Source organism: Neolamprologus multifasciatus, chromosome 14 (genome assembly GCF_963576455.1).
Source record: "Neolamprologus multifasciatus chromosome 14, fNeoMul1.2, whole genome shotgun sequence".
In the NCBI taxonomy this organism is placed as follows: domain Eukaryota; kingdom Metazoa; phylum Chordata; class Actinopteri; order Cichliformes; family Cichlidae; genus Neolamprologus; species Neolamprologus multifasciatus.
The window spans coordinates 14,813,166-14,824,502 of NC_140452.1; the positions used below are offsets into that span (position 1 = coordinate 14,813,166).

At 44.1% G+C, this 11,337-nt stretch overlaps 1 protein-coding gene across 2 annotated transcripts in view; it reads right to left on the bottom strand.

Moving 5' to 3' along the window:
- Positions 1 to 11,063, bottom strand: part of cdon (cell adhesion associated, oncogene regulated) — a 34,197-nt gene extending 23,134 nt beyond the window's left edge. The window contains exon 1 of one of the 2 annotated variants that reach the window (XM_085130471.1): positions 10,429 to 11,063. The gene's annotated coding sequence lies outside the window, so the exon portion shown is untranslated. The remainder of the gene's footprint in view (positions 1 to 10,428) is intronic. The other variant, XM_085130472.1, reaches the window with a different exon arrangement.
- Between the last annotated feature and the right edge of the window lie 274 nt (positions 11,064 to 11,337).

Below are 11,337 nucleotides of genomic sequence, written 5' to 3' on the forward strand. Positions count from 1 at the left end.
CTCTTTGCCGGAATAATGATATATAATTACAATAATAACAACAGTGCTAAAACAATGCACAACCAAGCATGGGCACACTGGCACACAGTATGGTGAGAAACCGGAGCTTTTTTCCCTCTGGCTACCTTTCCTTCGCTCTCTTATTTTAACCTGTTCAGTCCTCCCATCAGGAGGGCCAGTTGGGCACTAAAGTTCTGAATGGATGCCCTTGTGTAAACACACACACAGCTGCCTATCTGCCCTATTGATCTGGCACAACGAGGAAACACAAGGGCATCATTCCTGTTTCTTATCTTTTTGGCTTTCCCCTGACATCCGCCACCATGAAGCCTCCTCAGTGGAGACAGACACTGTGAGGATATCTCTTATCTTTCATCAGAGACTAGTCCTGATGCTGGCAACACTGGCTGCATGGAAAGGCAAGTCCAATTTCCTATTTCCAGACACCCAGACAAAAGTTGGAGTGGTCCTTTTACAAAGGGGAAGTCCCTGTCAACTGGAGCCGGATCAGCCTGAGACTCTTTTTTTCTTTTCCAGTGTTAATGGTGGAGTGTTGATCTCACTCCTCCACATTTTACCACCTAAAAGGAAAATATGTGGTATTCCCGTTTTCTTTCTCTCCTTCCCGAAAATCTGATCTTATGATACTGTCTGTTTTTGCACTCACGGTGTGGATGCATGGCCCTTCTCAAGGCAGGATCGAGCAGCTATAAATCGAAGTGACATCCTGCATAAAAATCAACTGTGCACCGTTGAAAGATGATACACCGAAAAAAAGTTTATTAAAATAAAAAATGAGGTGGATGTGTCAGAGAGTTCAAGTGGAAACGTTCCTATTTTTTTGGGTGTGGGGGGTTGACCCATGTATGTTTGGCAAATCTTTGACTGACACTTGGCTTAACGGTGCAACTGCAAGAAAAACATCAATCTCCTGAGACTTTGTAACTCTGTTTTCTGTGTTGTTTTTTTTACTTCATCTGTCACACTCCCTTCCGGACAACTCCACAGTACAGATATATGATTGAGAGGCACCACCTTTATTTTTCTATCAAGGGAGACATTTAAACAGAGGAATAAAACCATCTACCCCCTCACAGGACAAGCAGGATCCCTGGTGATGACACAGGAGAAAATAAACACACTGACAGGCTGCCCTCAGGGAAGAGAAAGGGATTTGAGTTCTAGGGCGATTAGCACCTGCACCTCTTTTTTGGCCCCCTCTCTGCAGGAACTACTTAAAGCCCCATCTGCCCCCATGTGGGACTGGCCCATATCCCTGTCATATTGGGTAAACAGGGACAAGAGCAATGCAGCGAAGCATCAAAGACCTGGAGGGCAGAGGAAGAACAGGTCACAACTGGTGCTGATGACTGAGACAGGGGCCTGGCTTCTCTGCTTCACAGACAAACACAGACACCATGATGCAGCCCTCCAACATTAATGCACTAATTTTATATCATGTTGTTATCATAAATGACTAATAATGAATAGTAGAAGAGCACAAATTCATTAAATCAAAAGGTTTAGTTTAAGAAAGAGCAAACTGTTACAGGTGACCAGAACCAATTGAAGCTTAGAGATAAAGATGTCAAGGGTAAAAGATCAGTGGGGTGTAAGAGAAAGGGCAAGTCTTTTCTGGTATGATGGTCTAATCTGACCTGTGTGCCGAAACGGATTCACATGCTATACCCCAAACCTGTCTGCACTCGCCCCACATCTCACTGACAGAGGATCTGCAGCACACACATTCCTCAGTTCCACAAAGAGAGAGCATGACAGACACACAGAAAAAGACACACACACACACACACAAGAGATGGGAGATAAATTCACAACTGAATGATGAGAGGCAATGGGGTAGTAAAAGGAGATGTGTAGGATTTAAAAAGGTGAAACATTCAATAGGAGGTGAAAAGTGGCCAAGCCCAAACTTCTTTCTCCTCCTTCTTTATTTGGCTCGGAGATAGAGGCGTACAGATAAAGACATCCAAAAATGCCAAAACTGACTGATGATTCAGCCGAGCTACATTCAGCTCAGCCCAGAAAATTTGGAAGACCCGACTCATAGAACAGACTCTAAGGGACCATTATGGGCTTCTTGTATTGGTCTGGGTGAGTCCACCGAGGCAGCCCGGGGCCACCGAGAAAAACTAATGAGTGGAAACACTGGGCCTCTGGGATGGACTTACTCTGTCTGATTGAAGACTGAGATCTTATTAAAAGTGGGACTGTCTTAGACAGAAGGGGGTGAGCTAAAGTAAGGGAGAAAAAGACAGACATGATTTGGAGTGAACTGAAGGAATTAGGGAAAGAAAGGGAGGGTCTTTTTTGTTTTACAATGAGAAGGAAGGAGAAAATAACACTCAGAGGTTTTAGTCTATCCATGAGACAAATCGACTGCACTTGTCTGAGCCTGAGAAAGTTAATGAAGGTGTCTCAATAAAAGATTTAAACAGAGTTTTCTACAGCAGACATCTTCAAGGACAGGCTACTTTTGAGACACTTGTTTCTCTCATGCCTGTGTGCAGCTGACAGACAACCATCAGTCCGGGAGGCGCAGGGTGATGACGAGGCCAAGCGGGTCCCAGAGCGTCTTGACGCCAAGGTCCTGACTACAGTGCTGTTGTACGGGACAGAAGAGCAATGAAAGGAGAGGCCCCTGGGGATCAGACAGTCACATCCCACAAAGCCCTGTTTACCAAGGACACACACCCCGTTCCCCCACCTCCTCCCAACAACGCCTCCGTTCACCAGAGTCCGACCCTCCCAAAGTGCCAGGGCCGGGACCTGGGAGACAGCGCTAATTCTACCCTCAGGCTTGTTGGCCAAGGAAACAAGCAGAGAGCTGAGAGTGGATAGAAAGAGGGAGGGGGTAAAAAGATTGAGACAGAAGGGATAGAGACTGAATGGTACAGTATGTAAGACCCATCTTAATTGGCGATTGTTCTGCAATGTCTTGTTTTTCCTGGGAATCTGTGCGGGGGAGGGACAGGAAAGTAAGGAGGTATGGTTGTTTCCCAAGGTCCTGAACAGCAGGATTAACCACAGGGGCGAAACTCAATAGCAGTCTCGGACATTGGAAACAGATCCCTGGGTATCGCCACCATACAAGGCCACCTCGAGACCTTTTGCAAAGCCCATGTAACTAACAACCCTACCCCATTGTCTAAGCTCTCTGGGCCCTTCCAACTGATTTCACAGGCCTTTCAGCCCACGGGGGAACGTCTGCTCAGACGAAAAGGTAATTCTGATGGAAAGAAGGAATGCAGAAGAAGGCCTTCTTGCCCGCAGGGTGTGTTATAACACTGATCTCCAGCATGTGCCAAGACGTTGATTCATCGTGGCAAGTGCGAGGGGAGCTGGGAGCTTGTGCAGCCGTGGCACCGGGGGCAGGAGGCCACAGATTTACATTCCCCACTATCAGTCCTGATTAGAGAGATGATGGGAAAACATGCTGATGCAGGGGAGGAGAAAAATGATCAAGTTCAAGCCAAAAGACTTGAAAATGTCCAGCTCTGCTGTGGTAGTCATGATGCTATCTGTGTTTTAAATGCTGTTGTGTGGGCTATAAACCATGGGCATACAGCGATCCAGCTGCCCCCACCCTTTCTCCACTAAGCGCAGTCTCCCGTCCCTCCCCAGCTCTCCTGGATTCCATCACTGCCCATGTCTCTACAGCAACAAGCGGCAAAGACGCAGACAAACAATTCCTGTTCAGTCTCCTCCTGATAGGTCCCTGGCTGCCAACCAAAAGCACTTTCAGACTGAAACATACATTAAATAATGTAATTTCAAACATGTGCAACGAAAACAAAATGACAAGGTGTCCAAATAGATACTAACAAGAAACTCAGTTTCACAAAGTCAGGATTTAAAACCGGCCAGAAATAAAACTGAACTGGGCTGCCTCAGCAGCTCTTCTTCATTTGTCACTCGAGAGGCGTGAGAAAGAAAGTGCACACAGACAGTTTCATTTTTTCATAATGATAAATGCACTTTGTAAGTATAACAGAGTAATGGCAATATATTCATGCTGGAGAGGAGTGTGTGTGTGTGTGGACGAGGTGAGGAAAGCCTCATCTGCTAAAAACTCCCCAGCCGCCGGCACAACAAAAACAAAGACATGCAAAAAGGTTAAAATATAATTAGTCTTCTTCACAGATTCCACAAATCTCTTGCAAAAACCCAAACAAACCAACCCCACCCCCCCCTTACGCGTACAAGCTCGAAGACCCAAAGATAAATATACAGTCCCAAACAGAGTGTGTAAATGCTTTATTTAGTTTGTCTAAATGTTTATCCGTCTCCCCTTGTAACGCTCCTCTTTTGCTGCGCAGCCATCAAATGATCGCAAAACAAACTCGGTGGCAATACATCAACACTCACATCATCCGAGTTTCCACTTCTGGCTCCTGGTCAAACTGTAAAAAGCTCTCCGAAATGTTTAGGGTCCCCACTGCTTACTGCTGCAGCACTGGAGGTGAGAAAGGCTTTTGGGAGATGATGTAGTGCTGCAGCGGTGCCAACAGAAACGCAACCTCAATGACAACACCAAAACACAGCGGAAATAGAAAAACTGTGGCTTACAGCAACTCTGCTTTTTCTTGTCTGGGTTCGTGTGTGTTTGCTACTGTGTGAAAGCGCCGCGAAACGGTGACAGTGATTTACTTTACTTTGTTAAAGTCAGTCAAAACAGAGTTTTATCTATCCATCTCGAGGCAGAACTATACTCCGCAGGATGCAGAATGTCTGCTCCCATCTTAAAATATTCTCTGAACAATGTAAAAGGCTGGACCAACCCTATGTTTTATCCCTCTGACTTACATTCCTTCACTCACTTTGAATATATTTTATAAATAGGGGGTTCCAATGTTCCCTAAAGGCTCACATCTCAGAGTAGGGAAGGCCCAAAATGGCACCCACAACCACAAGCCCGGAGGCAGGCAGCAGCAGTACCCACACTGCCTCACACTCTGATCTGGGAGGAAAACAGCCCTTCAAACAAGAAGCCTGTTTGTCAGCTGCAGGGGAGTGCCAGCCGCTAGTTTTGCCTTAATATAGTCTTGCTGATCTTTGCGCTGGCTTTTCAGCAGCACACACATTCTGGTTTGCAGAAAACCCATGTCAGATGTGACTTATTGGTTCAACATTTGAAATAGAAAGCTGCGGTCGCTCCGCAGTTTCAAGCAGAAAAGGCTAACTCTTGGAGCCTGCGACGAGGTGACGGACTAATGCAGGCGTATTTAGTGGGGTCGCTAACAGGAAGGGGAAAAGAAATTAATCTTGCAAACAGGAAGACGCCGAGGATGCAGAAAGAAAAGGGGGAAAAAAAATATTCTGAAATACTCTGCAGGAGGAGTCCAGTTCATAAGTTCACTCCCTGAAATCTTCTCTGGGGCTGATTAACAACACAGGACGATGGCTTTCATCGGGTATCTGCACGCGCAGTGCCACGTTAGGCCTTCCCGGGGAAAATTTTGTTCTCTGTCATGCATGTGGCGCTCTGCATCATGCTAAAGACACATGTACTGTAGCTGCACAAGCCAAGAGGCACTCCCTCAGATGATTATGAGCCCATAAATAAAGGCATCTAGAGAAAGCGACGTACTTCAAACCATGGCTCGAGATCATTAAAGTATTCTAGTCCATTTTCATCTCTTGTTCTTTCCATATAACCCCCACATCCCCAAGCTATGGATAAGAGTTAACCCAACTATATTTTCCTGTGGTAAAAAGTGCATCCTACTGTGTCGCACAACCTGCCCTTGGGGTATTCTCAGAATCTACGCCTGGACGCTGCGTTTGTGCTTTAAAGCGCGACGTGTGTGGTACTGGCTTACATTCCCTTATCATAATGAAAGCATGGACACATATATATTTAGCTAAGGCCTGTATTTCCATTACATTAACAGTATGCAAACATTTTTCAGAGAACAAGCAGACCTCTTCACCCTGCCTATCTCCAGCTCGTGCGGCCTCATTCCGCTGCATTTCAGTGGCTGGCTGGAACATCTGTTTCTGCTGCTCCAAAAACTGTTTGTTTGTCTTAACAATTACACCCTGATGTTTCTCATTTTATTTCTTAAATCTCCTGAAAGTCGTTATCCAGTTTCAGGTCCTTCAAGGTTCTGAATTTTTAGAAACTCAATATGGTGATCTGTTGAGAGCTGGTGTATACATTGAGTTACAGTCAGCTCACCTTTGACATTTCGGAAGAGTTGTACCAGAGGAAGCACGCAGCTCATCTGTAACTTACAGGAGAAACAAGTTTGCGTAGTACGGCGAGTCTGTGCTGCTGTGTTTGGATCATCTGTCAGAGTCGGGGGAATAGGAGAAATAGGGAGGGGTGGGGGAGGTGGGGGTCCCACAGAGAGAAATGTGTGTAGTGTAGTTAAAATAATGATAGTGTGAGCTCATAGGAGATAAGAAGCGCTACTTATGTCTGCTTCACATAAACACAAGCGACACCTTACAGCTACCTCAATTCCAACTTGCCCAGTTCCGCTCACAGCCGGCCCATAGAATATATTTACAGAGGGAAACTGAAGTTGGAAAGTAAAGCCTTTTTTGTTAGCACCGCAGCTGCAGGGCGCTCTCACCAACCCAGCAGTCACAAGAGCTCAAACTCTTACTCTGACCTGCCCATCTTTCCCAGCGACCCCCTGCCCATGGCTGCTGGGTGTTGTCAATCAGCACCCCCTTGGCTCCTTGAACATGGGGGCTCTTTGGCATGCTACCCACAACTCCCCTCTGTCCATCTAATGGGGCCTGAGGTCTGACTCTACCCTTGACGAATGGGAGCTGAAGCTCTCAGAGTAAAGGGCAGCAATAGAAAATGGTAAAAATGCTGCAGTATGACTCAATCCCTGAGCAATGAGAGTAAAAGGAGGGCTATATGTCAAGAGTTTAAAACAAGCCAGGTTTTGGTTTGGGAATAGCTACTTGTACGGTTTAACGTCAACCATAAAACAGTTTCATCAATTCTACATTATTATTACTAAGAAGCTGAAATGGATTAGTAATCAGAGATTTAGAAAATGAATAAGTCTTAATTCCAGAAGTCGAAATATTGTGAAGGAGATGAAAACTAACGTGACCGCTCCAAAAACAAAATTTTCTCCTGCTTTATGACTCTCATAACATTCTTCTCAGCCAAAGGTTGAATCCAATGGTGCAATAATACGACAGATCAGAGCGCGAAACCAAATAAACAAGCGAGCCACATTGTGATTTAGGTTTTAAACTCACTTCCATTCGCTTTAGAGCCAGAACTGAGGTTTACTGACAGGCCTCAAATCTGTTCGGCTTAGAAAAGGGGAGAATGTGGGAGAGGGCCAAAATATACTCGAGTCTCCCTCTTCCTCCACACTCACCTCAGACAAACCTTCATCTACAAATCTACAACTAAACTGCTTATTCACAATTCGTTTTAACAGCAGAATTACTTTAAAAAATCGTGAGAAAATGATGACAAGGGCCACTGGACTTTCCCAGAGTCTGAAGTAAGAGAAAAAAAAAGCATCTCAGGATATTAGATTTTTTTTTTAACATTTTCTTTAATGACTTTAATTGTCAGTCAACTTATTAATTAATCATATGTGTATTAAATGTGTTTTTATAATCTCAGGAATTGCAAGATTTCACTGTATATATGACTTTACTTTTTGGTTTAATCATTAACAAAACCACATTCAGCAGTCATTTGTCATTGCTGGTGTGTAAGTGGTTGTGAGAATATAGTACTGCATCAGAAAAATCAAGAGAGCCATTATAAGTGCCGGAGCTGGTATCATTACGCGTGCTTATGTCCAAATTGCCCACTTAACATAGTTCTCCTACAGCAACATGTGTTTATCATTAACGAGCACCCTAATGGCTCAAACATTATTCCAACTCGCTTAATGGCATCGTTGTGCTTTGTTCAGGTCTGTCTGATAAGCGCCGAGCCACTAATGGTTTATTAATTTCCCTAAATACATGCAGGGAAAACAAACACACACACACAAAAAAGGGTCTGAGGCTCTGTCCTCCAATTCAGTCACATTCCCAATACAAAGCTACTATAGATAAACACAGTCAATTGTACTAAATACATTAAAGTCATTCTGGAAAGTTTAAAATCAGGAACTTTTACAACAGCATACAGCAATATAGTTTGGACACAAAAGAGGGCCTCATATGAACGGTATTTTTTTTAAAAAAACAGCAAAAAAAGACTGTAAACACATATTTCTGCTGCCATAAAACAAAGATATGAACAAGACGTTTGGCAATTGAGCTTTCTGAATAAAGGAGTAGTCGGTCCAAGAGGACTGACTGAGTAGAAAGCAATGCAAGGATCATAGAGCCAATTAGGTTACAATGAGGGAAAGCGGCTGCAGAAAAGGTTACACCTTTTTTTTTTGTTTATTTTTAAAAAAGAAAAACTCTTGGAACAGACTCAAACCTGAGGAAGGATTTCTCCTTCAAAATGAACGCCCTGAACACAAAGAGCAAATCTCGCTCTGCCCTTGTCAAAAGCTCACCCAACATTGGGAAGCACTGAAAGGATTTGAAAGCCATCGGAAGTGTCTTCTTGTCCCCCACCAACGTAACAATGTGCGAGCAACTGTTTGAACTTGAAAGTGTTTTATCTGAGTGCAGCCATGTGTGTCCCACTGACTGGATGTCATGCGTTCGAGAGGGATTCAAGACTTTGTTCTTGATAACTTTTAAGTGTTCAGCTTTCTGAGAGTCACCCCTATGTAACAATAGTCTCTGCGAAGCTCTGATGATAAGGATGAACAGCAGACAGAGGAAGTTGAGGAATCTGGCATCAGCAGCCACCACGTTACCGTCACTTTTACTCTGCCGCTTTCCACGTTTCCACCCAGAGCAACGGTCTTAATCTCATATTATCACTTACAATATTTATGGTGCATACTACATTTTCATATGCACATTTAGCTGAAAGTTTTATAAATACGATGATTTAGAAAACTGGGTTAATCTTAAAGTTCAATCAAACGTCAGCATAGGACTGCGAAAACATAAATCTTTAAGTTCCTGAAGTTCATAGCCTGAATAAAATTAGTTCATGCCCACACTTGTACAACTAGTCTTGAGCTCAAAGCAGTGCCGTCTTTATTTCTACTTTTTTGTTTTGTTTTGTTTTGTTTTATTTGTAAGATTAGAAGAGTGAGAAGGAACATGAAACCGAGGAGAATTGAGCAACGTGAAGGCTGTTTCATGACCATATATTTGCACACCTGCATATTTTTTCTTCAGTATACTCAAAGATTTCTCTTTGTCTCTAATGTTTTTACTCTTTGTCAAAAGCATGCCCCCGGTAGAGTAAATAATGACACCTTCTGTCTGCCAGGCAGGTAAAGTCGCTTTTGCATGCTTTGCACAGTGATTTGTGCACTTGCCAAGTGTCTGAGCAATGGTAACATGGATTTACCAAACCAACGTTTATGACACCCTCTGGGAATTCATCTGAAACAATAAAGGCTCTCTGTTTTTGGAGGAAAAAAAACACTACTTCAAATATTAGTCCAAGCCACCATGTTTCTGCACAGTGGTAAATGTGGCAGCTCGAGCAGTTTTTCTGTGGATCTTCTCTATAATAAAAGTATGACTTGTGGACAGTCCATTTTCAGCTTTTACCAAGGTGAATCCAATGTGTCAGGGGAGTGACATGTTTGTTTGTTTGCCTTATTTCTAAAAATGTTCTTTCATCTTTCAAAGAAGAAATGGAGCCTGCAGGCCATCTGATTTCAACTGTGGGATGTTAACTCGAGCGTAGCTGCCTTCAAGGAGCTGCCAGAACTGTTTACCAAACAAATATTTTGGATTTTCTTTTGCTTCAAATCAGGGGATACATAAAGGATAAAGAGAGCTGCTGAATAGCAACGTTAATCTGAGTGCTTCTGTGCGTGTTCAAGCAAAATACAAACCATGGCTGTAGGCAAAAGAATTGCTTAAAGGAGTCTTATGAATTGATTTCAGCATTAGAATTTAAAAGAGATTATTTCAAGCTCTTTTAGGACCATAACATCATATTCTTATACTTCACGCAAAGCAATGCAGACTCAATACTCAGTGCCGTCAGTACAATTATGGGCAATAATTATTTAAAGTCATAGCAGACTTGGTTTATAGTGCGGGCCCTTAATTCATAGAAACGTACACACACTCCGCTCGCCACAGTGCCACTCCGCGCCGCCGGTCTCTCCGCCACAATTCAAAGTTAAGAAAACAAGACAACATGGATCAAATCGGCACCGTGGAGCTCTCTGCCTATTTTACCCTAACATCTCTTTTGTTTTTCCCTGAAAACTCGAGCTTTCCACACTGAATCCTACCCCAGCTCTTCTCCCAGCCAGCCAGCCGGTCAGGCAGCCAGCCCGGGACTCCCCTCTCTGCCTCCCCTCCGTGCCGTCTTACCTCTGTTGCAGGAGAGCAAAAGCTGCGAGACGTCCGGTGAATTAGCAGCAAAACGCATTCTTCTGTTGGCAAATCCGTACCGGGCCCTCCATTAGAAACGGGCTCAAAGTGCGAGACGGCTTGAGGAACATGAAAGCAGTCGGAGAGGTTGAAAAGGGGAGAGAGAGAGAGAGTTCAAACCCGTAAAAGCAGCGCAGGCGTCGGGGCCAAGGTGCGCCAAGTCCCCCCTGGTCGAAACTCGCGTTACGGCGGTGGTGGAGAGTTTTCTCTGGAGTCCGTTTCTCTCAGTAAAAGTCCCGACTTGGCGCTCTCTCTCTGTCTCTGTATGTCTGTCTTATTGTAACTTTCTGCAGTGCTCGGTCTCCGTCTCTACCGCTGCCTCTTCCACACACGCATCTTTGAAGTCAGTGTCGAATTGCTCCGCAAATCATGGCAGCGGCGAAGCTGGTCGTCAAACCAGGAATGTCCCAGCCCCGACGCTCAATACGACTCCTGGAAAAGGGGAGGGAGAGAAATAGCAGAGGGTTTGGGGGGTGTTGCCCTGTATAGACTGTGCATTAACAAGTTTTACAGTCTAACGAGAAAATAACTTCCTCCTTCCTCGTCTGCGCACACGCGTGGACAACGTTATCAGGACGTTACCACAACATTCTCCCACTATTTAATACCACCTTATGATGCACACTGATATCATCTTTTTACTGTAAACAATCAACGCTTCTCAAAAAAACTGATAGATTTTATGTCACTTATGAATCTCGAAAATTACAAAATGACAGGACAGATATTTTGAAATACTGGCCTGGTCTAAGTTGGCTAAAAGTTGGCCCCTTTTTAATAAAGTGAAAAGCAGGGAGAGGATTCAATAGTCCACAATAAACTCTGATCTCCTGCAGCTTGGTAATTACC